Source organism: Cricetulus griseus, assembly GCF_003668045.3.
Source record: "Cricetulus griseus strain 17A/GY chromosome 1 unlocalized genomic scaffold, alternate assembly CriGri-PICRH-1.0 chr1_0, whole genome shotgun sequence".
In the NCBI taxonomy this organism is placed as follows: domain Eukaryota; kingdom Metazoa; phylum Chordata; class Mammalia; order Rodentia; family Cricetidae; genus Cricetulus; species Cricetulus griseus.
The window spans coordinates 7,296,739-7,309,125 of record NW_023276806.1 but is presented as its reverse complement, the minus strand read 5'-3'; the positions used below and the strand labels follow the sequence as shown (position 1 = coordinate 7,309,125).

General features: G+C 39.2%; 1 pseudogene; it reads left to right on the top strand.

Annotated features, from left to right (window-relative positions):
• The first annotated feature begins 2,000 nt into the window (after nucleotides 1-2,000).
• LOC113833450 lies at nucleotides 2,001-8,584 on the top strand (annotated as a pseudogene).
• The last annotated feature ends 3,803 nt before the right edge of the window (nucleotides 8,585-12,387 follow it).

Below are 12,387 nucleotides of genomic sequence, written 5' to 3'. Positions count from 1 at the left end.
AGGTAGCAGATCAGAAATTTTAGTCTACAGTCGAATGTTTGGAAGATAATTTACAGTACAGGACTGAAAGATTACATAGGTCCATACGGTCGATTGCTGAGGACTCAAAATCAGCAAATCATGACCTCGAATCTAGACTCCAATACCTAGAAGGATGATCTATTAAAGACCTAGAAAAACGTGTAGAGGAGCAGGTAGAGCAATTTACAGATTCACTAACATGCTTGGAGTCTTTTATGATTAAGGAGATTGAAACTTTTCATAAGGATATCATTACTAGGCTTAAAGATCATTGGGATGCCTCAGAAGCAGAATCACTCCAATCCCAGGCACCTATTCCACCCAGGTATCATGACTATTCTTCTAAGGTTGTTACTCGTACACCATTAGTGTACCCAGCTAGAATGGTAGAAAAGCCAGCTTCTAGAAAACACCTTCATGGATGGATGGCTTATGAATGGCAACCTATACAGCTGAAGGATCTTAAGAATATTAAAGAATCAGTTGTCTCATATGGTCTCCATAGCCCATACATAAAACAGCTATTACATTCATGGGAAACCTTCAACAAGGTGACACCCACAGATTGGGAATGATTGGTAGCAGCCATACTTGAGAATTCATGCCAAATCCAGTGGAAGGCATTAGTAAGGGAAGAGGCCAAGCTCCTTGAGTGTCAGGGCATAAAGGAAGGTTTTGAAGCCCCTCTAGATAAGATTCTTGGTGAGGGTATTTATGCTAACCCACAGGCTCAGGCTGAATATGATGACGATATACTGTCCCTATGCAGGAAAGCAGCATTAAATGCCTGGGATAAGGTTCATGAGCCAGGAGAACACCTAGAAGCTTACACCAGAATAGAACAGGGACCTATAGAACAGTTCCAGGACTTCTTACAAAGGTTAACTAGGGCAGTAGAATTACAGGTAACAGATCCAGAAACAAGACAATCAATTAGATATACAATAGCTTATGAAAATGCAAGCCCAATATGCAAAAGAATACTTTTGCCTTTAAAGATCAGATCATCTCCACTAGAAGAATGGGTTTGTATGCAGCCAACATTGACTATAATGTGCAAGATACTGGAGCTTGGGTAGGAGAAGCCATTTTGAAAGTTTTAAAAAGGCAACTTGAAATTAAAAGTTCTAGAGGTGAGGATGCAAGGGCTTGGGAAGGAGAAGCACCTTACAGAGGTCAACATAGGTATCAAGAGTCCAAGAGGTTACTACTACTATGAACCAGAACCTTGGGTAGGAAGAGCCTTCCCCTGGAGACCACAAAGGCACCAGGAACCTAGATGTTTCAACTGTGGTAAAAATAGGACATACTAAGAGAAATTGTAGAAAAACAAATTCTTACAATGCCTCATACAGAAGGCCACTGACTTCTGGATTGTGTAGAAGATGTGGTAAGGGCATACACTGAACCAATGAATGTATATCAACCAGGGACATGCAAGGAAACCTGTTAAGGACAGGAAACCCTGAGCGGGGACTCAAGAATGCCCCCACTTCGAGAAAGTTCTGGTCATTCCTAGTAGCAGTGGGAGACAATCTCTCACAGTACGAATAGATAGTTCTTTGCCTATTTTGAAAAATGATACTGCTCTAGATGGTAGTCTGAATAGTGATGAAGAATCAAGTGTGAATGGACAAAATGAGAAACTCATATTTTAGCAAGCTTCTGTTAATGATAAAAGGCCACAGTTAAAAGTGAAAATCAATAATAAAGTTATTTCTGGCTTAGTAGACACTGGGGCGGATGTAACTGTTATTACCCAAAAGTCTTGGCCTCAGAAATGGCCTCTTAGAGAGGCAAATGTACAATTTTTAGGAATTGGAACTCTATCTAGAGTTCGACAGAGTGTTAACTCAGTGGTCTGCATTGGACCAGAAGGACAGAAAGGGATACTGAAGCCATACATGGCAGATACAGCTATAAATCTCTGGGGTCGTGATCTTTTACAGCAATGGAATACTCAGATTAATATTCCCCCAATGTCGGATACAAATTATGCACAAACTTTAGATAGTAGAAAAGATCTGGTAAGATGCTATGGAAAACGATTACCAACCATCGATGCTGTACAGAAACTAGGTACAAATGATGGACCTTCAGAGGAGCCAAAGGCCCTGCCATTGAAGTGGCTTACAGATGAACCAGTTTGGGTAGGACAATGGCCTATGACCTCTGAGAAGCTAGAGGCTTTAGTAAAGTTAGTACAGGAACAGCTAGATGCTGGACATATAGAGGAATCTACCAGTCCTTGGAATTCTCCTGTATTTGTTATCAAAAAGAAGTCAGGTAAATGGAGAATGCTGACAGACCTGAGAGCCATACATAAGGTAATTCAACCAATGGGCTCTCTGCAACCTGGAATGCCATTGCCTTCCTTGATACCTAAAGGATGGAATATCATAGTCATTGATCTAAAACACTGATTTTTCACAATACCATACAGGAAAATGATAGAGAAAAATTTGCATTTACTGTACCAACTCTTAATAATTCACAGACAGGAAATATCAGTGGAGAATTTTGCCACAAGGAATGCTAAATAGTCCTACTTTGTGTCAGCACTTTGTACAGCAACCTTCAGAAATAATTCATAAGAAATTTTCACAATCCCTTGTTTATCATTACATGGATGATATTCTTTTATCAAATTCTAATAAGGAAACTTTGGAACGTATGTTGGAAATGGTGAAGGAAGTTCTGCCTCGTTGGAGGTTACAGATTGCCCCAGAAAAGATACAAAGAGGAGATTCTATTAACTATTTAGGTTACAAAATAGACTTACAAAGAATCACACCTCAAAAGGTACAAATTAGGAGAGATCGTTATCAAAATCTTAATTCTCTTCAGAAATTATTAGGGGAAATTCTCAACTACAGACGATTATTGGTATAGAAGGACATGACTTAAAGCATTTAAAATGGCCCTTAAAGGTGATAAGGACCTAAACAGTCCTAGAATATTATCTACTAAGGCAGAAAAAGTTACCATGGGTAGAAAAACAGAATATTGGATGCACATGTAGATCAGATAAACCTTAATTTAGACTGCATTCTGGTTATCTTGCCATCCAGAGAATACCCTTCTGGGATTCTGATGCAGAGGGAAGATACCATATTGGAGTGGATATTTCTGCCACATGAACAGAAAAAAATTAAAGACATATATAGAAAAGATTTCTGATTTGATTTTAAAGGGAAAATTAAGACTTCGTCAATTGACTGGAAAAGATGCAGCAGAAATTATAGTACCTTTAACTAATGAAGAAATTTCCTCCTTATGGAAGGATAATGAATATTGACAAATAGCTCTTACTGACTTTTTGGGAACAATTAGCAACAACTATGCCAAAACTGACAGAATTAAATTCATAAAAAAGACAGTCTGGATTCTTCCACATATTGTAAAACAAACTCCCATTTCTGGAGTTCTTACCTTCTACACTGATGCCAACAAATCAGGTAAGGCAGGTTATAAAGCAGGTGAGGTAAGTAAAGTAGTTCAATGTCCATATACATCTGTACAGAAGGCAGAATTATATACAATTCTCATGGTACTTATGGATTTTACAAACCTCTTAATATAGTTACTGATTCTCAATATGCAGAGAGAGTCGTGTTACACATTGAGACTGCAGAATTTGTTCATGATAATAGAGAATTAACTTCTCTGTTTCTACAATTACAGGAAACAATCAGAAACAGAAGTAATCCTATATAAATTACACATATCAGATCCCATTTAGGTCTGCCAGGCCCACTAGCACAAGGCAATGATGAGATTGATCATTTATTAATTGGAAGTGTGCTAGAAGCCTCAGAATTTCATAAGAAACATCATGTAAATAGCAAAGGTTTGAAAAAGGACTTCTCCATCACTTGGCAAGAAGCCAAATAGATAGTGAGAAACTGTCCTACTTGTTCCTTTTATAATCAAACTCCACTGCCAGCAGGGTGTAATCCTAAGAGCATTTGGAGAAACAAGGTTTGTCAGATGGATGTCTTTCACTTTGCAGAATTTGGAATTTTGAAATATGTACATCATACTATAGACACATTCTCAGGATTCCAATGGGCTTCTGCTCTTAACTCTGAAAAAGCTGATTCTGTTATTACACACCTGCTAGAGGTGAAGGCAGTTATGGGTATACCTGCAAAAATAAAACCTGACAATGCTCCAGCATATGTCTCCACAAAATTGGAACAGTTTTTCAAATATTATAACATAAAGCATGTTACCGGTATACCACACAATCCTACAGGACTAGCAGTGGTTGAGAGATCTAATAGAACACTTAAGGAGATGCTCAACAAACAAGCTTGGAAGACTAAACCCCCCAAACATAGGTTGCATAATGTTTTATTAACACTAAACTTTCTTAACGCCAATGAAAAAGGACAAACAGCTGCAGAAAGACACTGGACTACAGAGAAAATGATGAACTGAATCAGCCAGTATACTTCAAGGATGTACTAACCTCTGCATGGAAACCAGGATATGTGTTACGTTGGAGTAGGGAGTTTGCATTGGTTTCCACAGGAGAAGAAAAACTTTGGATACCATCAAAGTTGATCAAGATTCGAGTTGAAAAGGAAAAACTTCTCGGGGAGGAGAAATGACAGGTATTCTACTAAGGTATATCTCATAAACTAAATACAAATCTCCCAAAGGAAAGGGAAGTGTTTTGCTCTTATCTTCACAGGAAAACTCATCTCTAGAAGGCAAAGGACACTGCATGGGTAGATACTTAAGAAGAAAAGGTAGCTATAACCATCAAACAAAAGGAATGTGCCATACAGTAAACTTTACAGCTGTCTCTTAGAGAACTCTATTTCTCTTTTTCTAGTCCCTATTCAATTAAATCAATGCTGGATTTAGAGGTGGATTTGGCTTTCTTCCTCTAAAATCCAAGCACGTTATTTAACTAAACTTTAGAGTTTCTGTATTGTATCAAGAAGCCATTGATGTAATAGAGAATAGAAGAAGAATTTGGGGACTGTCTTTGTGTTTTCTTGGATCTTTCTTTCAAGGTGTACACCCTCTCATAATCGTTATTCTCCCATGGTTGCCTTTCCCAGTATGTGTACATATACAAGCAAACATTTCTCTGCTGTTTATGTTTGAGTCCCACACAGCCAATGAAGACCTGCCTGACAGCAATCCCTGGACACCCCAGAAAGAAAATGGGCCACACCTCCTCGACTGCACTGGATCCAACTTGCTCCATTTCAACTGACACTCCCGCCAGAGCTTCGGGTACTGACTTCAATCAAGTTGAGGATTTCAAGCAAGATCTTCTATCAAGCAAATCCCATCTAACATGGACTGGATACAATTCATTCAAGACTTTCACTATACTAACATTTCCTTCCTACAGGACCCCACAAGGCAATCGTTGTCCCATTTCACCAGGAAGTAACTTGGAGGATGCTATGCCCCCTTTCCCCATTGTTGTCACTTAGGATAATGTATATACCTAGTTAGGGATAGCTTCCTATTGTTTATGATTGGGATTGGAAGGAGGAGTTCAGGCTTGGACACCTCTTTCAGATGAGTTTTGGGTTTAGTTAAAATAGATAATTAGGATGTGACATAAGCAGATTGTTATGTCTTCTTATATTGTACCTTTATGATTGTTAATTTTGGATACTTTACACTGTTAAGTTTTAATCCTCTTTTAGACTAAAAGGGGAATTGTAGAGAAAGCTGTAGCCACACCTAGTAAGGGGCTGGATACAGGTGTGTCTGACCATGCCTGTGAGGGCGTGTTCAGGGTGACGTAGAGTGAGAGTTTCAGGTGGCTGGGTTTCACTTTCAGTTTTGCTTTTCAGTTTGCTGTACAGACTGCTGCCACGCCGTCTGGATGGGTCACTCTATAAGTAAGGCTTTTCCCTATTAAATACCCTTATATTTCTACTTGGCTCCGTGTTGGTAATTTCCCACTTTAGATCTCTGTGAGTTCGAGGCCAGTGTGGTCTCCAGAGCGAGTGCCAGGACAGGCTCCAAAGCTACACAGAGAAACTCTGTCTCAAAAAGCCAAAACCAAAAAAAAAAAAAAAAAAAAAAAAAAAAAAAAAGTGCTTCTGGGAGTTTATTTGGGCTTACGGTTGAAGGTACTGTCCATTATGTGGGGAAATCCAGGCAACAGGAAAGAGATGAGTACCATCAGGAGCAGACAGAAATCAACATGTGCTCAGCTCCATCTCTCTTTTGCATTCAGTCTGGGATGCAGCCCATGAACTTGTCTTGCCCAGAAATGAGGTAGATGCTCATATCATTAAACCTAATCAAGAGAACCCCACAATGGCAGACCCAGAGGTTAATCTCCCAAGTGATTCTGGATTCTTTCAAGGTAGTAATTAACACTAATTATCACAGAAGAATGGACAAATCAGCAGAAGGGCTTAACAAAGGGGAGAAAGAGAACTCAAGAGGATTCCAGGGATGTTGGTCCAACTCCATGTTCGGATTAACAGTGGGATTTCCATACAAATAAATGTACCAGATTAGCTAGCTTACATCCCTTCTGAGGGAAGTTATGGTGGAGCCCTGTGCATGATGCATCCAAGGGTGTATAAAGTTCTATGTCATTGAAACCCAAAGTGTACCATCAAGAACAAAAGATGAGGTTCAAAGTAGATGGTGAAGACGGGATGTAAAGAACTAAGAGAAAACAAAACTATGTGTAACAGATGTGCCAGCATTTGACTTCATGCTACAAACACAAAAATGTACAGATGTTCCTCCCATAATCTGACTCAGTCCTCAGCAAGAGAGCTCCTGCAGAATATTGGCTAAGTTGAATTAGCAGTGCTGCGTCACTGCAAAAAAAAAAAAAAAAAAAAAAAAAAAAAAAAAAAATGAAAGAAAGAAAAGAAAAAGAAAAAGACAGAAAAAGAAAAAACCCACATTCAGGGAAAAGAAAATTAAGGGTGCTCTTTATGAGAATATAAACCAATAACACAGTCCCAACCCTTACCCCCCCCCAGCCTACTGATAGTTTAAAAATTACAAACTCTTAACGTTGTGAAATGACACTAATGAATTGAATAGATTTGTTTCCCGAATTTCTGGGTGTTGTCAAGACATTTAAAGGGTCAGAGTTGAGCCACACTCAGTACTGTGTGGAAATGACTGAGGGATGTGCCCATCTTTGGAGCCTCCCAGGCCCACAGGAAACTCCAAATTATGAGAATAAACTATCAAGCCGTATTCACACCAAAATTTGCTAGCTTTGCTCCAACATCTTCTATTCAAAGGCAGCCAGGGTCTCTCCCATGGGCACATGACTTCCAGTGAGCCCAAAGGGAGTCATGCCAACCTGGGAAAAACACAATGGATCCTTCAGAATTTGGGAATAGAGCTTCTATTGCTGGAAACATGCATGAACCTTCCAGGACTCTTTCTCCTAGAAACGAGCTGTACCCAAGAATTAGATTCCCAAGTTCATCCACAAATGCCTAATGGAAAGTCTTCCTAAAATAGTCCATAAACATGGATAGGCTGCTGAGGAAGTACAGGTAGGAGTAGAGAGGCAAAAGAAGACAGATGTGCCGGGCTGAGCCCTAACGACAGAAAAGGTCAGATTACATGAAATGGATGGCTGTGCAAGCACAACTGGCACACGCACTCGCAAGGCTGGAGCTCAGGGTGTTTTTCCTTCAGTCATCACTTGTTTTTACTCACACAGCCTGTAGCCCGCCAGGCTCAGCGTGCCACGTGAAGATTCTGGCAGGGTGGGGTGAGAATTTCAGCACAAGAGGGAACCATTAGAAGATAGTAAAGAGGACGTGCTGTCCGCCTGCCGCCCCGCTGCCCGCCGTCGTGCCTGCCGCCCGCCCCCAAGGCCACTGCCGCGGTTGTTTTCCTTCACGGATTGGGAGATACTGGGCACGGATGGGCAGAAGCCTTTGCAGGTATCAGAAGTTCCCACATCAAATACATCTGTCCATGTGCTCCTGTTATGCCTGTTACATTAAATATGAATATGGCTATGCCTTCTTGGTTTGATATTATTGGACTTTCACCAGATTCTCATGAGGATGAATCTGGAATTAAACAGGCAGCAGAAAGTGTAAAAGCTTTGATAGATCAAGAGGTGAAGAATGGCATTCCCTCTAACAGAATTATTCTGGGAGGATTTTCTCAGGGAGGCGCTTTATCTTTATACGCCGCTCTTACCACACAGCAGAAACTGGCCGGCGTCACTGCGCTCAGTTGCTGGCTTTCACTCCGGGCTTCATTTCCACAGGGTCCTATCAATAGCACTAATAGAGATATTTCTATTCTCCAGTGCCATGGAGATTGTGACCCTTTAGTTCCCCTAATGTTTGGTTCTCTTACTGTTGAAAAACTAAAAGCATTGGTAAATCCATCCAATGTAACCTCCAAAGTCTATGAAGGCATGATGCACAGCTCACGTCAGCAGGAAATGATGGATGTCAAGCAATTCATTGATAAACTCCTACCTCCAATTGATTGACGTCATTAAGAGGCCTTGTGTAGATGGTCACCAGAATCACTGTTGTAGAGTATAAACCTTTCCCCATGCCTGATCATAAAACTTCTAATGTTCACAGTGTTAAAATGTTTTGCATATGCATATACATGCCAATGATCAATGATATCTCCCTCATGGAAATGGATGATTCTTTTAAGTTTCTATACATGTATCTGTATTAAGCAATCCATAAGATACTAGTATTAAAGTCAGTGAAGTGAAGCAGCTAGTTTTTTTTTTCTCAAATTAATTCAACAAAATAAAATAACACAACCAGAGTTTTTATGACATTGTTTGAAAATTACTAGTATGCTCACTGAAATTTGTTCAGGTCTAAACAAGCTGTTAAGATCATCTGTAAGTGACTTGTAAATGCTGTGAGTTAGACTATGGTTTTATTCCTCAGCTCTTTAGTCACATGCAGTGTCTGTATTTTATATGTGTGTTCATATATCCGTGACTGTAATACATAAGAAGTAGATGGTATTACATTATCCTTGATACTAGGGATAATGCTTTTTAAGTGTCAGAAAAGTAATACTGTTCTCTCCAATTAATGGCCCTTTTATTGAGGGACCAGGCTATTCTTTTTCTTCTACTTAATTTTTCTCCTTTCAAGAAACAAAAGTTTGGTTTTCCTTTTTTCATAGAGACCAATATTGCCACTCTGCCATTAAAAAACCTGTCAAAATATACTATAATTGACATTTGGAATCATAGACATATGGTATTTCAAATCTAGGTAATGTGAAAAGAAATCAAACATTATTTAATTTTGCATATTTCAATGAACTGCACCTCAGTCCTACTTTAGACCGTAGAAGTGTCAGTCCTGGTAATCTGTTTTTATTTCTATGTAAACACAAAACAAAATAAAACAAACCTTAAAGGGTAAATAGTATCTTGGCATGTTCAAAAATAAGTATTTAAGACCAGTTTTGAAGTCTAACTTCTAAAACAGTTACATCTTATAGCAGACTTTAAGTTTACATTTTCTGTACATGTGTTATATTTAAAACCAAATACTGTTCAACATGAGCAATCAGAAACTTATTTGTATCTAGTAACTAATTTGAAATTTTTATCTTAGGTAAAGGCATTTTTGAGAATTAGTTTCCTGTACAAACGTTAAGATAGCAATCATCTGTTTTTAAATCAACTGTTCAAAATGGCTGGTGAAAATTATTAAAATGAATTTACAGGTAATAAAGACTGACTGGAACCTATATATATCTAATTATATATAATATATATATATGTATATATATATATATATAGAGAGAGAGAGAGAGAGAGAGTAGCTACCATACAGTTGAATCTGTTGCAACAATTATAGTCATTTCTGAATTGTTGCTTTTCCTGCTGCTTAACTGACCATCACCATGCTAAGCAGCATCATTATGAATGGGTGCTAACTGATCTGGAGATCATTGGGTATGGACTAAATAGGATGTTGATAATGAAGCCATATGCTTATGTCTCAACTTAAAACTATTTCAAACAATCATTCACTGTTTTGCTTTACTTTGAAGAACATAAACTTACATCAGTTATACCATCAGTAAAATTTTATTTGTGGTAAGAAATATCCCATTAAATTCTTGTGCTATAATGTTGGAATATGTCATGTTTTTCACAGTTTCTATCTGTGTGAAATAAAATTTAATTCTTGCTTTCTTGGATTGGTTATGAAAAAAAAAAGAAGATAGTAAAGAGTCAGAGCAGGTGTCCCAGGGCTCACAACAAACATTCAGATAACAGGACTTATACAGATAGGCAAAACTAGACTAGGGTATTCTGGCCTCAAGGCCTTTGTGTCTTCCCAGAATCCATTTCTAAGGACAAGTTCAATATGTATTAAAAGACAATAATTCTCATAACTTTTATTGCCATCACTCTCGAGTTGAGAGAGTCTCAGACACAGGACTGAAGTTTCTGCAAATATTCGTCATCGTCAGGATTCATATTGGTAATGAGTTCTGCTTCCCAGGCGAGAGAGCTGCAGCCATGACTGCTCCACCTAGGACGTGTGAAGCCCACGTGAGACTCACATCCACTTCTTTTTATTCCTGGTTCTTAGACAGGGATTACCCAAATAGCATTACAAAGGAGAGAAGTGTGGTTCTGTCCACTGTTAAGAAAAAGAAGCAAGTGACAGCCGAGGACACTGACAGATGGGACTTAGGAAACATTATGAAAGTGGGATTATTTCAAGGATACATCTTGGTGTTATGGTTTGATGATCTCCTGAAAAATCCATGCATTGGAAACCTAATTTCCAAATGTATGTGTTAACAGTTTGAGGAGGCAGGATCTTGGGCAGCATTTATGATTAGATGAGGTTAGTGCCTTGTTTTATTGAAAATAATTTTTTCATAGAATATATTCTGATTACAGTTTCTCCTCCCCCATCTCTTCCCTGATTACAGTGAGAAATCTATGAGTGTCTGTTTAAGGGGTATCAAGGATTTATTAAGATATGAAAGGGGGAAGTCCACTCATGAATACAGGTATGGTAAATCCAATCGCAGAGTCCTTGGAAAGCTGGGGACCCATCACACAGTGCCTCATACCACCTGACCCTGTCTTCTTCATCCAAGAGAGTTCAACCCCTCCCTCCTTCCCTTTTAAGAGGTCATATTGGCAGGTGAAAAGAACAGCCTCTGTCAGGCCAGATAGCCCAAGGTCATGGGCAGAGCCAATACCCACCACATCTGATCTTTAAACAAACAAGAAGAAGAAGAAGAAGAAGAAGAAGAAGAAGAAGAAGAAGAAGAAGAAGAAGAAGAAGAAGAAGAAGAAGAAGAAGAAGAAGAAGAAGAAAGTCACATGAACACACACACAAAAAAAAACTACAAAATTAGAAACCAAAATATTCAAACGAAACACCACTAAGATTTTTAAAAAAAAATAATAAATTCTCAAACAAAGCAATATGAGAAAAATCTATAAAAACACCATTGAGTTTGTTTTCATGTTGCCCATCTATTGCTGAGTATGGTGACTGCCCTTAAGTGTGGTTTGTAAACCCAGTGAGACTCCATTAGAGAAAATTATTTTTCCTTTGCAAGCTGTTGTCAGTTGGAGACAGCATCTTGGTTGGGAATGGGAGCTCTTGTCCTTTTTCCTCTTTCGTTGCTGAGACCCCATCTGGCTTGAATCTCTGCAGGCCCTGTATATGCTGTCACAGTTTCTGTGGGTCCATATGTGTGAACAGTGCCTTCATGAGAAGAAAAAGAGAGGTTCAAGCTAACCTGCATGCTCCGTCACCAAGACCTACGTCAGCGATAGAGACAGCACAGAGGTCCTCAGCAGACACCCAGCAGATAGCAGCATCACTCTCTTAGACATCCCAATTGATGAATCCAGTCTTGGGTAGTTCATTATAGCAACAGGAAGTAGATGAAGACACCGGATGCTCTCAGCTCCAAACCAGTCTGTCATGCTTTCTAGATTTCCTTTCTCTTCATTGAGGATTTGATCTTCAGCAAAGACTTGGTGCTAAAACAATATTCACAGAGCAGTCTCTGTGCTCCCTGCCAGAAAGCACCCTTAAAACTTCCCAAAACTTCCTTAAAACTTTCAAGTCTCGCTGGGCATTGGTGGCGCACGCCTTTAATCCCAGCACTCGAGAGGCAGAGGCAGGTAGATCTCTGTGAGTTCAAGGCCAGCCTGGTCTCCAGAACAAGTGCCAGGATAGGCTCCAAAGCTACACAGAGAAACCCTGTCTCAAAAAACAGAAAAAAACAAAAGAACTTTCAAGTCTCCAAAGGCATCCATGTCTTCCTATCTATACTATCCTGGAGTTACAGATGATGAGATAAATTCTATCCATTCATCTTATGGAGTTAAGACATTCTTGAGACTTA